Source organism: Andrena cerasifolii, chromosome 8, assembly GCF_050908995.1.
Source record: "Andrena cerasifolii isolate SP2316 chromosome 8, iyAndCera1_principal, whole genome shotgun sequence".
In the NCBI taxonomy this organism is placed as follows: domain Eukaryota; kingdom Metazoa; phylum Arthropoda; class Insecta; order Hymenoptera; family Andrenidae; genus Andrena; species Andrena cerasifolii.
In genome coordinates this window covers 4,663,196-4,682,419 of record NC_135125.1, presented here as the reverse complement: position 1 = coordinate 4,682,419, position 19,224 = coordinate 4,663,196, and the positions used below count along the sequence as shown (strand labels likewise).

At 37.5% G+C, this 19,224-nt stretch overlaps 1 protein-coding gene across 2 annotated transcripts in view; it reads left to right on the top strand.

The window, feature by feature from the left end:
- Positions 1–19,224, top strand: part of LOC143372246 (aquaporin AQPAn.G) — an 81,686-nt gene that overhangs the window by 56,980 nt on the left and 5,482 nt on the right. The window lies entirely within an intron of this gene.

Below are 19,224 nucleotides of genomic sequence, written 5' to 3'. Positions count from 1 at the left end.
AGATATAAACAACTATCTGGAGCTGAGAAGCTTTAGAAGTATTTTCGTATGTCGTTATCAGGGCATCAGATTTTATCGATGAAAACTGAAAACAAGTTAGAGAAGCGATAACGCTGATAGCGAAACTAACAAGGGGAGGACATCATGTGGTAGACTTACATGGTAGTTATTTACATGGAAAGTATTAAAAATTTCATAGTGGCCGTGGGGTTTTAGTGGGTAGAAATCCCACAACTACCCTAGCGCCCGCGCGGATTCCCCTCTGGAGGAGTCGGGGTGCCTTTTGAAGATTTCCCCAAGTTAGAAAAAAGAATTTATTAAAAATAATAATTTATAAATTTTTTTGTTTCTTTTTTAACGTGAAGATATCATCAAAAGGCACTCTGACGCCTCCAGAAGGGAATTCCCCGCGGGCGCCAGGGTAGTTGTGGGATTTCTACCCACTAAGACCCCACAGTCACTATGAAATTTTTAATAATTTCCATGTAAATATCTCTATTATTATCTCGGACACCTATTTACTTATTTTCGACATAGATCCATCGTGCCAAGGCTCATCAAAATCGGTGTCTACCACATGATGTCCTCCCCTTGTACGTAGCAGTATGCTTCAGATGAATGTAATATTGTTACTATTTCGCGGCAGGCTGTCATTTCTACCTATCAATATATTTTGTACAACTTGTGTTATATTGCCGGACCAACTCGATATGGGTTTTTCGTTGCCCATTGCGGGTCGTGAGGCGACTGAACAATAATTAACGGCACACAATCGCCTCGCGATCAGCACGGGACCGTCGCCATCTGACCGGCGAAACATTTCTGCCGAGGATCCTGCTGCTGCTGAGGCGGTGCGGAGGAGCATGTGCTGTTGTCGATAAGTGAGCGCGTTCATATTAAAGTTTTGTAAAATTATACGCTTCCGCTTCTTCAAAAAAAATTCACAAATATTCGCCTATTTTCGACCGCCTGACTAGGCATAACCCCTTAAAGTACGTACATATGTGTAATAACGCGAAGCTGTCGATGACGAGTGCGTTGTCAGGCGAGGAAGGTGGGAAAAAGAAGAGAAAGGGAAGAGGTGGTGTATCTTTACCTGTTCTTCATGGAAGGATTTGATGCAGAGCCCTAGTCGCGTTGAAAGGAAGGGAAAAGAAGAGAAAGGGAAGAGGTGGTGTATTTTTACCCGGTTCTTTGTTGGAAGGATTTGATGTAGAGCCCTAGTCGCGTTGAAGGGGAGGAAAAAAAGAGAAAGGGAAAAGGTGGTGTGCTTTTACGTGTTTTTTTTTTTTTTTCATACGTGTGCAATTGCTTTTACGTGTGCCCGTTACGTATGCACACGCGTGTATTCCGTTTACACGTGAGGCTAGCTGATTTCAGAGAGCCGGCGGCATGTTGGTAGAAGGGTAAATAAGGCCGCTGATTCGCCCAAGGGGGTCTAACTGTCCGGATGGTGCAATTCTGCCCCGAAGGCCCCGATAACCTACTCGGGACCACTGACTCGCCTCGAACCTCCGCTCGACTATTTAGTATGACTCTTGTTCTGTCTCCATTTATACTTTACTTTCCGACAGCTCGCGGCGCGGATACGGGCGTTTATTAATCTCCCGTATCATCGGTCTCGCCGGTCGCAAACACCACAACATCATACTCTTATTTGATCATCCCCCGCTTCCTCATCCAGGTATATTTATTTTCCTAACCCTTTCTGATTCAACTTACTCGCCAGTCGATGGACTAGGGACATTCTTGCTGACCGCTGCGCTTGTTTGATGCAGGGCTTTGGAATTGGCAAAGGCGCAGAGTAATTTCAAAAGCTGTAAAAAAAAGTACCGTAAACTGGGGGAACACTGGCAGTCCGGGGTAACATTGGCCTCTACTTAACATCTGTTAAGGGGACTAGGCAGTCAGGTCGCTCGAAGATCAAGTATTTTTTGCGAATTAATTACAAGATGAGTACAAATTGTGACTAGTACTTTTGGGTAATTCTTGTTAATATTATAAACAGTAAAAAAAACTACAGTTATGCTACACTTGCCAGATATTCTCTGAAATTGATACTTTGCCCTGACCCCCATTCTGCCCAGAACCTATTGAAAAAGAAAAAAAATCAAAATTATTAAAATGGCGGTTGTAGAACGGCAAATTTTAAAGAAACTTGATAATCTTGATTATTCGTGCAAGATTATTTATGCGGTCCTTCATCTCGGAGGAAATTGAGTTTGAAAATTCTTCAGGTATACCTGTAGCTGTTTTCAGTGTTCAGAATATCATTCGCAAAAGATTAAAGTGCACTGCACAAATATCCTGAACTTCATTGGTCGAAATTCTCAAATATGGAGTACCTAGAAGAGTTTTGATTACTCGAAGGTGAAATTGATTTACTAGTGCTGGAACCTGTACTCGAAAGACTGACTCACTTAGCTGCAGATGTAATCGAAACTGTTGTAAGACGATTACAATACATCACCGGCGTTATACAGTATGAACAACTATTCTTAACTATTACAGGGTAATACATTCAAGTGACTAACTTGACGACCTTCGGTTACTCGCAAACTGCTCGTCTCATAATCGTATCAGAAGAGAACACATGCATTTATATGGACACATGAAAGTGGTATCATAGAATTATTAATTTTATTGTTGGAATGTGAACTAAAATATCCTGAAAGTTTGGAAAAGATTCGCTTAACAGTTTCTCAGAAAAAAATTCCCAATAATCACCTTATTCCTAGCGTCCTAAATAGGGCTTCCCCATTAAAATCGTGAAACTGGTGTCCAGACAATTTCTTCGTGTAACGAACCATTTACGTGTAATTTATGGTCGTCAAGTTTGATGGATTGCCTTCTACATTAATTTCACCACTCTGGTGATTTAGAATAATTTACTATATTAAAATAACTGTAGCATTTCAATTTTACATCACTTACTTCATTTTCAAACTTACTGATCTAATGCAGAAAATCATTTTACCATGTATATTGAAAATGGAACATGAAATACATTCAGAAGAAGTGTATTTTATGCAACCTGGAAGGTGATATTAAATTTTTAATATTAATTTGCTAAATATCCCTTGAAACTTTGTAAAATACATTTGTACAGTAGGTACATTACAATGTACCTGTATATTCACATTTTTAAAGTATCATCTCTTGAATGAGATCGACTTAATCTACAATCCAACAAATATCTTTTGCACTTTAATTATTTACATCACTTCAATTTTACCATCGCCTATCAGCCGCTGTTTACAATTCATTGCAACTCGCCGATTAGTACCAAGAACTTCGAATGTCTTAATCATCCTTGAAGATTTCAAACATCATCTGAAGAACAATTGAAAATTATTCAACACAGTAAATCAATGTACATAGAAACTCGAACACTCAGCTCCTACAGTCTTCTTTCCTCGAAACGTAAAGGTGCGATGAGATTCTACGTGAGACTTTTCTATCATGAGATAAAAATCTCAATGACAACAAAATGGAAATAATGGGAGTAAAAGAATAATAATAATTGAGATTAGGGTCTCACATGAGACTTTAATCTCGTGAGACAATTATTTCATTATTTCATTATTTCTTAATTATTTTGTCTTTAGTTTCATGAAACTATTGACAAAATAATTAGTTTCATGAAACTATTGACAAAATAATTAGTTTCATGAAACTATTGACAAAATAATTAGTTTCATGAAACTATTGACAAAATAATTAGTTTCATGAAACTATTGACAAAATAATTAGTTTCATGAAACTATTGGCAAAATAATTAGTTTCATGCAACTACTGACAAAATAATTAAAAAATAATAAAATAATGAAATAATTGTCCCACGAGATTAAAGTCTCATGTGATACCTTAATTAAATCATCAATTATTATTATTCTGTTACTCCCATTATTTCCATTTTGTTGTCATTGAGATTTTTATCTCACGATAGAAAAGCATATTAAAGAATACAGAAAAGCATATTATTTTTTAATAATTTCGTCAATAATTTCACGAAACTAATAACAGAATAATTAAGAAATACTAAAATAATTGTCCTGGGAAATTAGTCTCACTTGAGACACGATATTTTTCTCTCATCGTGGATTTGCACCTTAAGGCATCCAAACGCTAGAGAGGAGAGAAGAAGACAGAACGGTGGAGAAAGCAAGCAAAACAAAAGGCGAGACAAAAATCGGAAGAGGAAAAGAAGAAAGGCGCCAGGTCTCCAGCGATGATTGAAATGCAAATCGCACGTTTCCCGCCCTGCATTATGCGTCACTGCTGGCATACGAGGGGGGAATGATTATGAAGGAAGACGTAACATTGCGCAACTGCGTCGCAAAATGCGAGGCGATACGCGGGATGGTAAAAACAACGCCAAGGATGATTCCGCGGTGCAGCTTCGCACATTGTGTTACAAGTCTCACCGGTCGTATAATTAGTCGCGCAACATGAATCCGTATCCTAAATACGCGGAACGAGATCGTTAAAAATCGGATTCGCCTGGTAATGAGCCACCGCCGAGGACCATGAAGCTACTCAACAATCTGGCGCCGTGGCAATATAACAATACACGCGAGAATCGCAACGCGAAATGAAAGAAATACCTGGGCGGCTTATGATTAATGCCACGCAACCAAATCGTCGACATTCGACGCACATCTCGGCATCTTTATGGCGACACTAATGGACCTAACCCTTAACTGGTATCCGGGGGTCGCTCGTGACCCCAAGCACCCAAAGTTCGATGTACAATTTTCGGTTGTCTAAGTTGGTATCCACCAGGGGCAGGTGGTTCTTCTAACCCCTGTACGGGCGGTTGCGTTCCCGGTGTACCCGATTCGCATGAGGACGGGCATGCGATTTTATGCAAGGCCGTCCCCGGCCACCAGAGCGTCCCTGGTGGTCCCGAGTGAGTGCATGCACCCCAAACAGAGCAGAAGATAGCCAGGGACTTAGTCTGGTCGCGAATGTATTATATTCCTCGTGACCTGGCATCCTGCTCAGAGAGTAAAATTCCTACAGTGGACGCCGTGGAGTCAAGCGTGGTCCTTCTCTGCTTTTCCCGGCCCGGCCCTGGCGGGGTCGCTAGTCATGTACTGCTAATACCACCTTGCAAGCCAAATGCTCGTATAGGCGAAAGCCTGAGGTAGAGCGCGCCCCTTTTGGGCCAAGACGGCTATACTAGATGTCTAAGTTGGTAAACTGAATTTCTAATTAATTTTATAATAATAGTTTAACTTTCTACGCTTCCATTATTTTCTACATTACCTAAGAAGAAAATATTCATAGTGGTTGCTCTAGTGTCGACTTTACAAATTTCTGTGCCCTTTTTTACTTGGGGTCTGCCACGACCCCAGTATACCAGTCACGTTTGCCAAAAACAGTATACCAGTTAAGGGTTAACGCAGGTCTCTTCGTCTCAGCGCGAACTTTGAATATTCCCCCAAGTTGTAAAGCTGTCATGATAAACAAAAACAATATCATTAGTAAGAGCCACGTGCAAGTGGAACTGCGAATAGAAGGAAAACACGATGTACCGGTTCCCGTCTTATTTTCTGAGGGGAGAACTGGGTAGTTGTGGTACCTGTGGTGGAAGATGAGAGCAATGAGCGATTGGGGATGAATAGTTTCCCCTGGTTGTTGGGATGTTATTTACGTACAAAGAAGTAGTTGATCGGCACTAAAATACACTTTATCAGACTAATGCAGTAATACCCAAGCTGTGGATCGCGAAGTGTTTTCTGGGGGGTCGCCACGGTTTTGGGTTTTTTTTCTTTAATATTATTAAGTCAGAAATAACAGTTGTAGGAACACATCTGAAGGCATAAAATACTACCATAATAAATATGCATATACTGAAAAATAAGTACGAAAGAATAGGAACTTTTGTACATCATGTTATGAACATTGAAGGGTGGTTTTACCCCCTAAACGTGCAAAGGGGCAAAAATAAAGAGACACGTATTTCTTATTTTTCGATCATCTAAAACATAAAAAAGCTAAAGCGATCGGAGGGGGATACCTAAAAAATCTGGTAACTTTGAGGGGTGGTTTAACCCCCTAAATATGAAAATGGGACAATATAAAAACAAACGTATATCTAGTTTTGCGGAATTAACCCCCGAAAATTCGGCTATTTTCCGATTTGATGTTATAACTCGCGAAATATAAGAGATAGAAAAAAAATTTTCAGACAAAAATTACTTCTTTTAATTAGACCTATCATTTGGTAAAAAAAATATTTTACAGTTCACGAGTTATAACAGAAAATTGGAAAATAACCGGATTTTCAGGGGTCAATTACACCCCCCTAGGGTGAATTTGGGCAGCAAACAAAATTTGCGTTGTATTCAGGGGGAAATTCCCTACATATTCACGAAGTTTCAGAATTTTTTGAATTTCCCTTGTCAGTACAAAAAATAGGTATGTCATCTTAAGCACACCTCCCCTGTAATACGAATGTTTCATTTTCGCGTAAAAAGGCGATTTACGAACCCTCTCGGCACGAAATTAAATAATTATTCGCTGTTTACGTTTAAACAATTCTTCATAATTAATTCATTATTCAAGTCTTCGTTGCAAACAAATGAACCTAAACACGTTTCATCCCTGTATTAAATTATCTACACGTATGGGTAAAGCTGTGAAAACGTCCAATATTCTTAAGTTAAAAATAAAATTGATTAAAAACAGGTCTAAGAATAGCATAACAATAGCGTTATTTATTTCATGATACAGTTAAACTAGGAAGACACAGCAATGCTATTTAACAACTGCGGGTGCTCTGATGAACGAATCATTGCTCGAGTAAAGATTATTTATATTCCCGTGCAATTTAAACCAATTTTTTATTCGCCAGTGCAAATCAAAATTATGTTTCGAGCTTCCCCGGGAGAAGAAGGAAAGATATGCTTACAGCTAAGAAGGATGTGTTTACACACTCTCGCGTCATTAAAAATGGGGGCGCATAATGCGTAACACCTGCAACAGCTAGCCCAAGTAATGCCATCGCACGTGCACCGCGCTGCATCAGATAAGCGACAATTCGCTTGCGTAATCCAAAGCACAAACTTCCCAAGTAGTGGACGATTAACGCGAGCCACCATTTGTCACGTTTTAAATCCCTTGGGTATTATTCTTCTCCGAGTTCCAGGGAGAACGCGTTGATAACCCCCTCGCCTAACTTCGTCACAGTGCAGCTCAGCAGGCTCGCACATACCTGCGTAACAAAACGTCTTGCCTACGTAAAATAACCACCATTTTTTTTTTTTTTTTTTTGGAACGGAGACATTTGTAAATTTGGAAGAACAGTTTCACCAGCTCAATTGGGCCAAGTTATGCAGAAACCTACCAACCCTCAAAATGACACGAAATTAATTAAACAAAATATTTTGTGACCTAATTTTGTGACCTTATTTTGCACTCTTCTGAACTCTTACATTTACCATTATTAAACCTACCATAGTTCCAGTTTGGACTTAAAAAACAAAAACTACAGAGAATTTAAAATAATGCTAATCATACTATTAAATAACCCTTTAAAAAGCTTGGCAGAATAATAAGAATAAAGTTACTATTCTTAAACAATTCAAATTTTGAAACTAAAATTCAATTTTATATCTTTGAGGGTTGGTAGCTTTCTGCATAACTTGGCCCAATTAAGAATGTGGAAATGAGCATAATACTAAACTTACCTGTTGGGGAATTTTATTGTTGAATTTTGTACTTTGTAGTTTTAACCCTCAGCTGGTGAGTTGGGGTCCCATGGTGCTGATTTATTTCGACGTTTTCTCACGTGAGAATCCAAACCGACTACTTGCGTCTTCATAGCTTTTACAAACAAGATTTCAATCGTGTCACTTGAAGGGTTGAAATACTTATTGGAAAGACTTGAATGCTGAAGAAGAAGTCAAAATTTTGCTGTGCAAATAAAAGTAAAAATTGGAGTGTGTCAGACCCCACCCCACCACTTAGGGAAAAAACCTTCCACCCCGTCAGCTGAAGGTTAAAATTAATATAGCCAATTATAATTTCAACTGCTTTTACTATGTCAAGAGAATATGGTAATACACGAAGTTAAATATAGAATCAACTCCCCCGTTCTCTAAAAGAACAACCCGCATCTGTCTAGAATCTAGATAATATCTGTCATGCGTTATAGCGTCATAATGCATCTGGAATCTTGCACGAATGCCATAAACGTCTCGTTAATATTCCACGTGCAAGAATACCGCAATATTCTAATCACTGAAGTGCATACATAAAACATTGCAGAAAAAAGTAGCACAACAAACTGTTACCTGAACCCTCATACTTAGCAGCAAAATTTCAGCTACTAACCCCCGCGTCACATTCGAGACCATTCTCCATCTCAAGTAGGTATCTTATTTCGCAAGATAATTTTAATGCACACCAAGAATTATTACGACAGCCTGGGTTCTAGGTAATAAACATTCAAACAAGCCACGATTCCACTGTGCGTACGCAAACTAAGTTGCTGGGCCTTTCCACTTAAAGTTCCCTGAAGGATCTAAGGGGCGACGAACAAAATACTCTGCAAAATGCTTTAAATTTTTGTTTTAACTGAGATTTCGCCAATATCGTCGCCAGCAAACGTTGGGTATTGGGGCACGTCGCGCGTGCGTCAAACTTTGCCACTGCGTCCAGCGATTTCCCTGTTCCGTTTGAAATTCGCGATAATATCGATCCTGTCGCAACAGCCACATATCCTTCGGCAAATATTAGAGTCATCTTGCTGGAGGCCTTTTGGGAGGCCTATGAGAGACCGCTCCCTCGTCTCGAGTTGTTGTGCAACGTGATCCACGAGTGAAAGATCATTGTCCCGCGTGATCGTACGTGAACCTTGCAGCTCGTGTGCAGCTCGTGCACCCTAATTATGCGGCCACACCGCGGGACACTGGCATTGTCGGTGAATTTTACGAGGCCGATTTAGTCCCTCGTAGGAATTCCTGGAAATCAATAACACTGTCCGACAAAATTGAACTCTTTTTTTCTGTTCCGTAACATTCAATAGCCGTTTCTTATAGATTTTTGTGCGCTGAAAAGTAATCCGTAAACCGTTTGTCGTCACCCCCAGTTTTCGAGAAATTCGATTTTGGAGAAAAATGCTAATTTTCAATTTTTAACTTCTTTTGTGTTAAGACAGTAATAGTTATTATTGTTATGAACCATCGCGAACACAACGAGATAAGTTATTATAGGATTATAAAGATTTAAATATGATTAAACAATGGTCAAGGGGAAATGCATACATTTTTGCTGATATATTTCTATATATTTCAAAAACTAAGGGTCTAGGAGAAAATCTGACTACTCCACGAGATGCAGCAGATATTTTTACTATGGAAACCATTAACAGAAGTGGTAAAACACCTTTTGTTTACAGTACAGAAATGAAAGAGTTTGGCAAAACGTGCGGCGCCGACAGTGGTAGTCAATGGCGCGTGGGCCGCTCAGCGGCGCAGAATCGCGGAACGCGCGTGAGTACCACTGTCGGCGCCGCACGTTTTGCCAAACTATTTCGCTTCTGTATTGAAAACAAAACGTGACTTACCACTTCTGTAAATGCTTTCCGAAGGAAAAATATCTGCTGCATCGCGTGGAGTAGTCAGATTTTCTCCTAAACCCTTAGTTTTTGAAATATACAGCAAGATATCTGCAAAAATTGGTGCATTTCGGGTGTCCTTTTCCCTTTGATCATTGTTTAAACACATGTAAATGTTTAAAATTCAATAATAACTTATATCGTTATGTTCGCGAGGGTTCATAGAATAATTTGACGGAACAAGCAACCGAAAATTTGCATTTTTTTTCAAAATCGAATTTCTCGAAAACTGAGGGTTTTCGACAAACGGTTTGCGGATTCTTTCTCAACGCACAAAGGTCTATAAAAAACGGCTATTGAATGTTACAAATAAAAATGGCTGTTGGGCAGTGTAATCTTGGTTCAAAGGTCTGCCTCCAAGCGCATACCTCACCGATGTATCATATAGTGATTCGATGATGCATCTAAATAATTTTAATCTTCGCCGTTGTAATCTCTTGAACGCAGATCGTTATTAGAGTCATGAAGAATGAAGCTTTTGACGATCACTTCGTAGATTTTGGAAAGCTTGTGCTTCATTTGGTATTGAAAGGATTTTAGTTGGTACTTATTTTTAACTTTCCGACTGCGTTGAAAATGTTAATTTAATCGTGATTTTGTGGGCCATGTAATTGATTGATATCGCAATGAATCCCGTAAGTCTCTTGAGCGAACGAGAGGAAAAGTGCTCGCGAATGTGCAAGGAACGTGACCGCGGGCTATGGGTCGTAGGGCCCCGAGGGTACGAAGCCTAGCAACTAATTCTAGATTTTGTGATACTTATTAAACGTGTAGCCTGTATCAGAAGAAACTGCGTCACGCGTGGTAGTTGGTTCTAGATTCTAGAAGAATCCCCTTGTCGCAGTTATCTTATATTGCTCTGGAAAATCTCATTAAACCTCATTTCGTCGCTTTTATCCGTGCTAGGTTGCTGTGTAAATCTTGTTGGATGGTTTCTTGCCGAACACGCAGTAAGAAACTTATCGCATCTACAAAATTTTAGTATAAACTTCGCCCACAGAGTATAAAGAACATTCACTTAACACAATTTTCGTTGGTCCGTTGTTAACTTATAAATACTTAAAGTAATTGAAAATGCAGTTCGCTTAGATCAGGCCCCTTCTTTTGCACTAAATCTACGAATTTATATATTAAAGATATATAGTAAAACATTTTTTTAAAAACAAATTTAAAATAAAAATTATTTTTTCTTTTTATTATATTTTAATAAAAGCTTGTTTTAAAAAAAATACTACACATTATGCTTCTTGGTCTCTATTAGTATATATATACTTACAAACTTTTAAAACAAGCTTTTATTGAAATGTAATATAAAGAAAAAAAATAATTTTGATTATCAATTTGTTTTTAAAAAAAAATGTTTTACTATATATCTTTTATATACTTACATAAAAGGCGAACAAAAAGCATAATTTGTAGTATTTTTTTTAAAAAAGCTTTTATTGAAATGTAATACAAAGAAGAAGAAAAAATTTTTGATTTTCAATTTGTTTTTTAAAAAAAATGTTTTACTATATATCTTTTATATATAAATTCGTAGATTTATTATACTATATATATATACTTATAATAGTGTAATAAGTGAAGTAATAAGTGAAGTTATATATAAAAAAGAATTGTTGCTAAAAATTATTGTAAACTGTATAGTGAAAATATTGTATTGTCATCAGAACTACATACATATGTGCAAAGTTTCAAGTCGATCGGATATATGGAAGTGGGTCAAAATTAGCTTACAAGATTTCACCCTGACAACCTAACGAACTCACAAGCGAAGCTAAATAAGAGCTTGTAAAAAAAAAATATGAACTCTGACATACGAAACGTGTATGAAAATCGAGAACTGTTTCTTTACTATACTACCGCTCAAAAGTATTTGATCACTTTTTGTAGGTAGGCAGGTAAGTTTCATGAAAAAGAAAATGTTACATGTTTATGGTCCAGCTTGGATATTCTTGTCATCTTAAAAGTGGTGTTCGAACTGCAATTCGTTTATTTATTACTGACAGCTGTAATCTTCCTCTTTCTGAGATACAACTGCTGATTTTCGTGGTTCAAACTTTTTCCTGGTACCCAAACAATTGCCAATAATATAGTCAATCATTAAACATAACACGATCAACGTCCAAATGTCATTAAACAATTTGGAAGCGAGAAACGGAACATAAGTTAGGTATTAGGATCTGAACAGTTCAATCACATGGAAAGTAAAAATCAGTGGCACACCCAGAGGTGCAAGGGGCCCAGCCCCCCTCCCTCCAAAGAAAAAGGAAAAAGAAGATTAATGTGACCATAACTGAACTAATTCAAGAATTTTGTAAGAAGCCAAAAAATGGATTTTATTCATTAAATAAATTTTCATAATCACCTAACGAATTTTAGTGAATTTGCATTAGAATATTTTTATTCCATCAACTCGGCTCCCTCCAAGATTGATTAAAAAATAATACCCTTATGTATGCATTAAAACGGCAAAATTGCGCAAATAAAATAAGAAAAATGAGTAGTAAATCGCTAAAGGCGAAGAGTAATCTACTCTGTCATCTTTTACCCTATTTCCTCTATTGCCAAAGCGACCCCCGACTTTTGAGCGGCAGTGTATTCCCAATAACTTGGTAGAGCAAAGTACTGTCCAATATATCACAGGGTATAGCCGTGCAAAGTTTCCCGAGATTGGTCGATTAATTACCAGACGACACAAGATCATTCTCTCCGGTGAAAAAGGCGAGTGCGTCGACCTCGTTTCAGGATCTCACGAATCTTCGAAGTTCACGATTTTCAGCGCGTGCCCGTTTCGCGATGTTGTTTCGCCACCCGGTTAAATCCCGCCGCGCGTCCACGGTATCTAGACACTTTGCAGAATTAATAATTCAAGATTAACGGGAGATAAGCGTCGGCCCGCGCGCGCGCTCTGGCCAGAAGGGGGCGTACCGTCGAAAAGTTTTATCGAGGTGCAAGCCGCCGAATAAAAGCGTGGCTTCGTTTATTGCTTTTCTTGGAACAACCGTGCCGCGGACGAAGGCCTTCGGCACGGTGAAAAGTGAAGCAACACTTTCCCCTTTGTGCGTCCCGCGCACCCGAGGCGGGCTCTCGCGCGCACGCGCTCCTAGGCTTGCCCTGGGGACGCGTATTAATTAAAAAGGCGCGGGATAGGATTTTTCATTCGGCACAAGGTCGCGGCTCGCGGTCCCCGAGGAAGCCAGCGTGCACAACCGAGCGGAATTCATCCTTCTCGAGCGAACCCTTTTAATCCTGTAATTGCCGTTGTCGGGGGGGGAGGGCGAGTCGGTTTTTAAAAGGAGCGCCACGCGTCGCCTGTGCTCCACCTTATAATTAATAAAATCAATTAATCCGTATCTTGCCGTTTGATCTCCGCTCGGAAAGCACAGGTGGGACTTATGCCTAAAGAGCAACGGGTAGCCCGCGATAGCTACACAAGAGAAGAAGAAGAAGCAGGAGAAGAAGAAGAAGATGAAGAACAAGACCAAGAAGAGGGGAAAAACGAACGAGTCAAGAAGATGGGTTGCGTAATCACGGCAACTCCTCGGCGCATGTGTGCTCTGACCGCCCGGGGCCAGCCGAGACCTTGCCAACGTGCATGAGAACTGGGCCGCAGCGGGCCCCGCTGTCATCAGCCCGATTCTACAGCACTCAAATCGGACACCGAACTAGACAGCATTTACACTTCCCTCCCTCTCCCAACCTTCCTTACCACCCTCCGAGATAGTTTGTCATTTTGCTACTTGCTCGCTACTTTTGCCCATTTTCCACCCACAACTCCCCGCTGTGTTCTGCAGCTTCCTTTCCGCTCTCGGCTCATCGTTTCCTCATCTTCACCTCGTATTTTTGTTCACGTTACTCTTGCACCTGTTGTTTGTTTAATACCTGCCTCTTTCTTCTCTTCATTCGTGCATTTATTTCCAGCCTCTTCTGATAGGATTCAGTGAATCGTAAATCCGGTGTCAGCGACGATGGATTCTTTTGAGGGGTTTGGGTGTTGGCAGGGGCTTTCGTGGCCTTTCTGCTGAGTGTGGTTTGGGGAAGTTTTTCTAATGATTAAGAACAGAAACGTGTTAAATGTTTGACATGATATTGTTATTTTAGTGTTTGGTAGGGTAATTGGTAAATTTTATGGGTGAGTACTGAAAAATTGCACAGGTTCAAGGTGAAAATACTGAAAATACGGGAAAGAGGTAATGGAAGTTAATGAAGATTATATTCGTCGATCCTCGAACCCGTTTCATATTAAGGGGGATTCTAGGGTAACAGCCCCAAAAGTAACTGATACTTAAGAATTTTTTTTGAGAAAACTGTTGGTCATATTGGATTAAACTCTTTTGGGGTATAAGGAGGCATCTTTAAACTTGCAGAAAATATTTTTTTTATGTCGATTCTTCTTATTATTTATTAATTATTGTGGAATCTTGTCCACCTCTTCGACGATGTTACTCCTGTTGGCGGGATTTGTAGCACCGATCACAGTCATCTGATTGCAAAGAAGATAGAAGTTTCTTAAAGTTAGATATTTTACGCTGCGATTGGTCCACTTTAATGAAAAAAAATGAAGAATTGAAAGAAACATAGCGTTTGAAAAAAAGTAAGTTTTTTCCTTAGACAAATTTTTCATATTATTCTTTATATCGCCGAAAAAATGATTATAAATATAAACTAAAATTAATTTTTTGGTTCAGTACCTGGAGAAATGTATGACGAATAAAATGAGCTTTATTTGATATTGATCAGCCAATTAGTTTTTGAGTTATCTGAGACGCCAACATCGTCGAAGAGATTCGACAATAAATAATAAATAATAAGAAGCATCGACTTAAAAAATATTTTCTGCAAGTTTAAAAATGCCTCCTTATATCCCAAAAGGGTTTAATGCAATATTTAGCAATACCTGTTTAAAAGAAATTTATGAATTTCGGGGGCTGCTACGCGAGTATCCCCCTTTAAGAGGGTATTCGCTCGGAAGTGTGTGAAAAATAGACAGTTTTTATGAATTTTTTCATTCCAAAATAAACATTCTACATAGTCCCGGTTTTGTACACTTGTTTTCTAATATTTTACACACACTTCTACGCTGTCACATTAAAAAATGACAAATATTTATTAGGCCAGAAGTGTTTAAGTGCAATCACTTTAAAAAAATCCACCTTCACGGTTCTCACGATTGCGCCCGTTGTATTCATCTGAAATAAAAAAAACTACTTATATTCTACTGAGTAAACTTGCCTTTATCGTCCCTGCCTGAGTCATTTACTAATATCGAAGAGAAAAAAAAATGGCGACTCATTGAAGTAAAACATTTCATTTATGTAACCAAATTTTTTACTTTAATCTGTTACAAAACATGGAAATATTGCTGATTCTTTTTTAATGCTAGTAAGGACGGTAGAAATACGTATATAGAAGATGTATGTATAATTGAAAGTTAATCGCCTCGTTAGTTTCTGAGAAATACAGTTTCGAGAAAGACGCGTTTCAAGTTAATCGTCAAGTCAATCCGCTATCCGCACGCGTAACTTCAAACCCGTGCAACTTCTTTGATATTTCGAGTTTCTCAAAATTCTTTTACACAGAATACTCAAGAACCTTCATACCAATAGAAAATATGAAAGAAAAAAAATCGATTTTTCGAGCGAATAACACCTTAAATTAAATTGTTTATATTTATAGCGTCTCTACAATTTGATTAATTCTTACAAGGGAACACCACGAACCTGGGCTCACCGATTGGAACGCCACTTTGTGGATTTTTAGAGTGATTCAAAACAAGAACAAACGGTGTCTTTCATTTGGGCCCTATCGCCCTTTAAGGGGGTGAAACCTAACCTCAAAGTCAAATTGGCACTTCCACTTTTTCGCGTATAACTCTCAAAGTACAGCAGACAGAAAAAAATGTTTCAAATAAAAGTTTAATGGTGCAATAAGCGCTACAAACTTCCGTTAACAAAATTTTGAAAAAAGTTAAAAAATATATATATATAACTGACGAAAAAACTTTTTTCAAAATTCTGGAATATTACTCAATTTTTTCCTGCAACTACCTCAATCTCTTCATTTCCTTCTAATTACCATACTCTTCGGCGGTTCCTATCGCGGTACCACTGTAAATAATGTGTCCTGGTTGGTCGACTGACGCCGAAGAGTCTGCGCCAAGTTTACTCGCAAACGACGACTGTTCTGCGTATCACACACGTGCCACTGTAACTACGTTCTTTTATCAAGCAAACAATTATTAATACTACGTATTAACGCTGGAATATTCACCTCATTAACATTCATCAAATGACACTAACAAGATAGTAGATTAATTTTTAAACAGTAACTAAGAATTTGTATGATTAATTTCTGTTGTACGAAAACAACTTTAAAAGTCTTATTTCTCTTAACTGATCTCCCTTAACTCTCTTAATTGATTTTCAATTGCAGAGATTAATAACTTCTCGCGTAGTATTCAGAATAACTATGTATGTAACTTGAAAGGGGAGGGGGAAAACAGGGAATGTCACGAAACAGCTTTATCGAAATAATTAAGTTTTAGTACTTTAGTCCATCAATAAAGAAACAAGTTTCAATGAACTTAATTTTCATACGTAATTTTCTTACATAATTTCCTGCTTTACCTTGACAACAGAAGCTTATCCCAGTGCAGAATGGACATTTCCTGTTTTTAACCAGCACTTATGCCAAATTTTTTACGTTATCTTCCAGGGCGAATTTGAACTTTTTGTAGTCCCAGTTATCACCAACAAAATATGCTATAAATCTGAAAAATTGACATTCCCAGTTTTCCACTTACCCTTAATTTATACAATATGAAAATCCATATTCAATATTCTAAAATACTTTTATAGATGTAATTATGTAAACTCGTAGATTTCATAGTTTCATATTCAATTTCTATTCATCATGCAACATTAACTTTATGTGCCTGAAAATATTGCACCATTGACATTTTAATTGTGGACCGGTTTCTGTACATATTCCCTGTGCTTTAATTGACTCTTCCCGCTCTATCCTTTTACTCAATCCATCGGATCAGTTCCACGAATTAATCTTGGAAGGGTATCGTATCTTTCCGCTCCAAACAGGAGCACAAGTCAATCGTATTACGTCAATCATAAACTACTCTGCCACTCGTGCTCCTTACGAAGAAGCAAATAGGGTAGATGTCCCATTTACTGTCAGTGTCCCTATTACTGCCACTTTATTTATTTCACTTTAAAAAAATGTAACGTATAAAGAATTGACGTATAAAAAGTGTACTATAATAACAAGAAAAACAGTCCCAATTTTGTGATAAATTCTTTTTTACACTATTCTTTATACGTTGCGTGATTATTAAGTAAAATAAATGAAGTGACAGTAATAGGGACGCTGGCAGTAATTGGGACATTTACCCTACATAGGTGCGAGCTTTTGGACTCGCATATACAGTTAAGAGGAAAACGTTCTGTATTCCAAAATTGAAGTTCCTTAAAAAGAAATAACAAAGAACCTCTTGACATTCGTGAAACTGTTTCTTCGCAACATCCGCGGCCCGACCTAGGGGGGCGCAAGCAGGGCAATTGCCCAGAGCGGCAAAATTGGGGCGGCAAAATTGTCGGAACGTTGTTTATCAATAAAAATTGTTTTTTATTGTTTTATAAAATATTTTATAGGAGTTGTTTTTTACATCTCAAAAGTAGGAAAGTACCTATCACCTACCTATATATTTTATTTTGCTACTGTGTTTTTTATGATTAGTAAATTTTGTATAAAACCAAAGGCTTTTGTTATTGAACAAATACCTGCGAAAAGTTTCGCTGACTGACGAAATTTATATTTAAATAATTGAACATAAAGGGCGGCAAAAGTGTTTTTTACCCAGAGTAGTGAGAGAGCTAGAGCGAGCCCCGACAACATCGACATAGAAATGAAAATCTTTGTCAATTCCGGCGTTCTGGACCTTAGTCCTTGATCCCTCTGCTCGCACGGAGCATTATAATTGTTGGGAAATCGCCCGTGGAGCGAAATAAATTTAAGATCTCCTTATCGGCGTGTTTGCGGGCTAGGCATGTCCCAGAGATTGCGAAATTTGAATTAGAATTGGATTTCTCGCAAGACCGCGGTTACACCAGCTGCTGGGTTTTAGAGTACGACCTTTTATCTTTTATTTATAGTAATACACGTGCGCGCTACCTGTTTCGAGAGAGGAAAAAATAAATCATACAAGTTTACACGCTATCCAGAGATCTGATAAGCAGCAGCATTCTTTGTTCTTCTGAATTTAAAAATGGGAGAATGTTTTGTGGGATGCCAGTGAAATTTCCGTGGGCGTTTAATGGATGTACTTTCAGAGGATAAAATTATTTGCAGGGCCGTTCCCTGGGTTTTAGCCGCCCAGGTGGAAAAACAATATTGCCGCCCTTATTAACTTAATATTTTTTAATTAAAAATTTGATATTTATATATATATTCTTAATTAAAAAATATTAATATTAAAATATTGCCGCCCTTATTAACTTAATATTTTTTATTTAACAATTTTATATTTATATATATATTCTTAATTAAAAAATATTAATATTAAAATATTGCCGCCCTTATTAACATAATATTTTTTAATTAAAAATTTGATATTTATATATATATTCTTAATTATAAAATATTAATATTCAAATATTGCCGCCCTTATTAACTTAATATTTTTTAATTAAACATTTGATATTTATATATATATATTCTTAATTAAAAAATATTAATATTAAAATATTGCCGCCCTTATTAACTTAATATTTTTTAATTAAAAATTTGATATTTATATATATATATATATATTCTTAATTAAAAAATATTAAGTTAATAAGGGCGGCAATATTGTTTTTGCACCTGGGCGGCCAAAACCCAGGAACGGCCCTGTAAATAATTAAATATATATATATAATTTAAACAGTTATCGTGTAAAAGAGTTTCGGTTATTATTGTTATTAGTCAAAACTTTACATATAATAAACGGCCTGCGGCCGCCCTTAAGTTTGGCCGCCCAGGTGCGGGGGCACCTTCTGCACCCCCGCCAGAAACATCCCTGACTATTTGGATACGTATTAAATGCGGTAATTGCTGTTGCTATGTAATATTCGAACATGATAATTCGCAGCACACTTTGCTGCTTTATTATGTTGAGAATTTAGTGACGTAATGAATGCCCTTACTTATAACATGCTAATGTATGTATACTAGTTTTTAAGCTTATAAATCATTATCTTTTAAATGCAGAATTTTGTTTCAAAATATCTTCCAAACACAATCTCCATATACTGATCCCATGCAATCTTTAGTCTAAAAAAGAAATATGAAAAATAATTTTTTGAAAATTCCTGACTATTATTATGGTATACAATTATAACACCCAATTTCGTCTGAAACCTGCTGTCAAGTAAAATATTACAGCTTGTTTTATAAAATAGGATGAATATCGTAATATAATATAAAAAACGTAGTCCGTTATTTCGAATATTCAATAATACATATGAAGTACCAAATTTGGAAGTATTATTATACAAAGTCCTATTTTTTACTACTAATGGGAATATTCAGTACACATATGT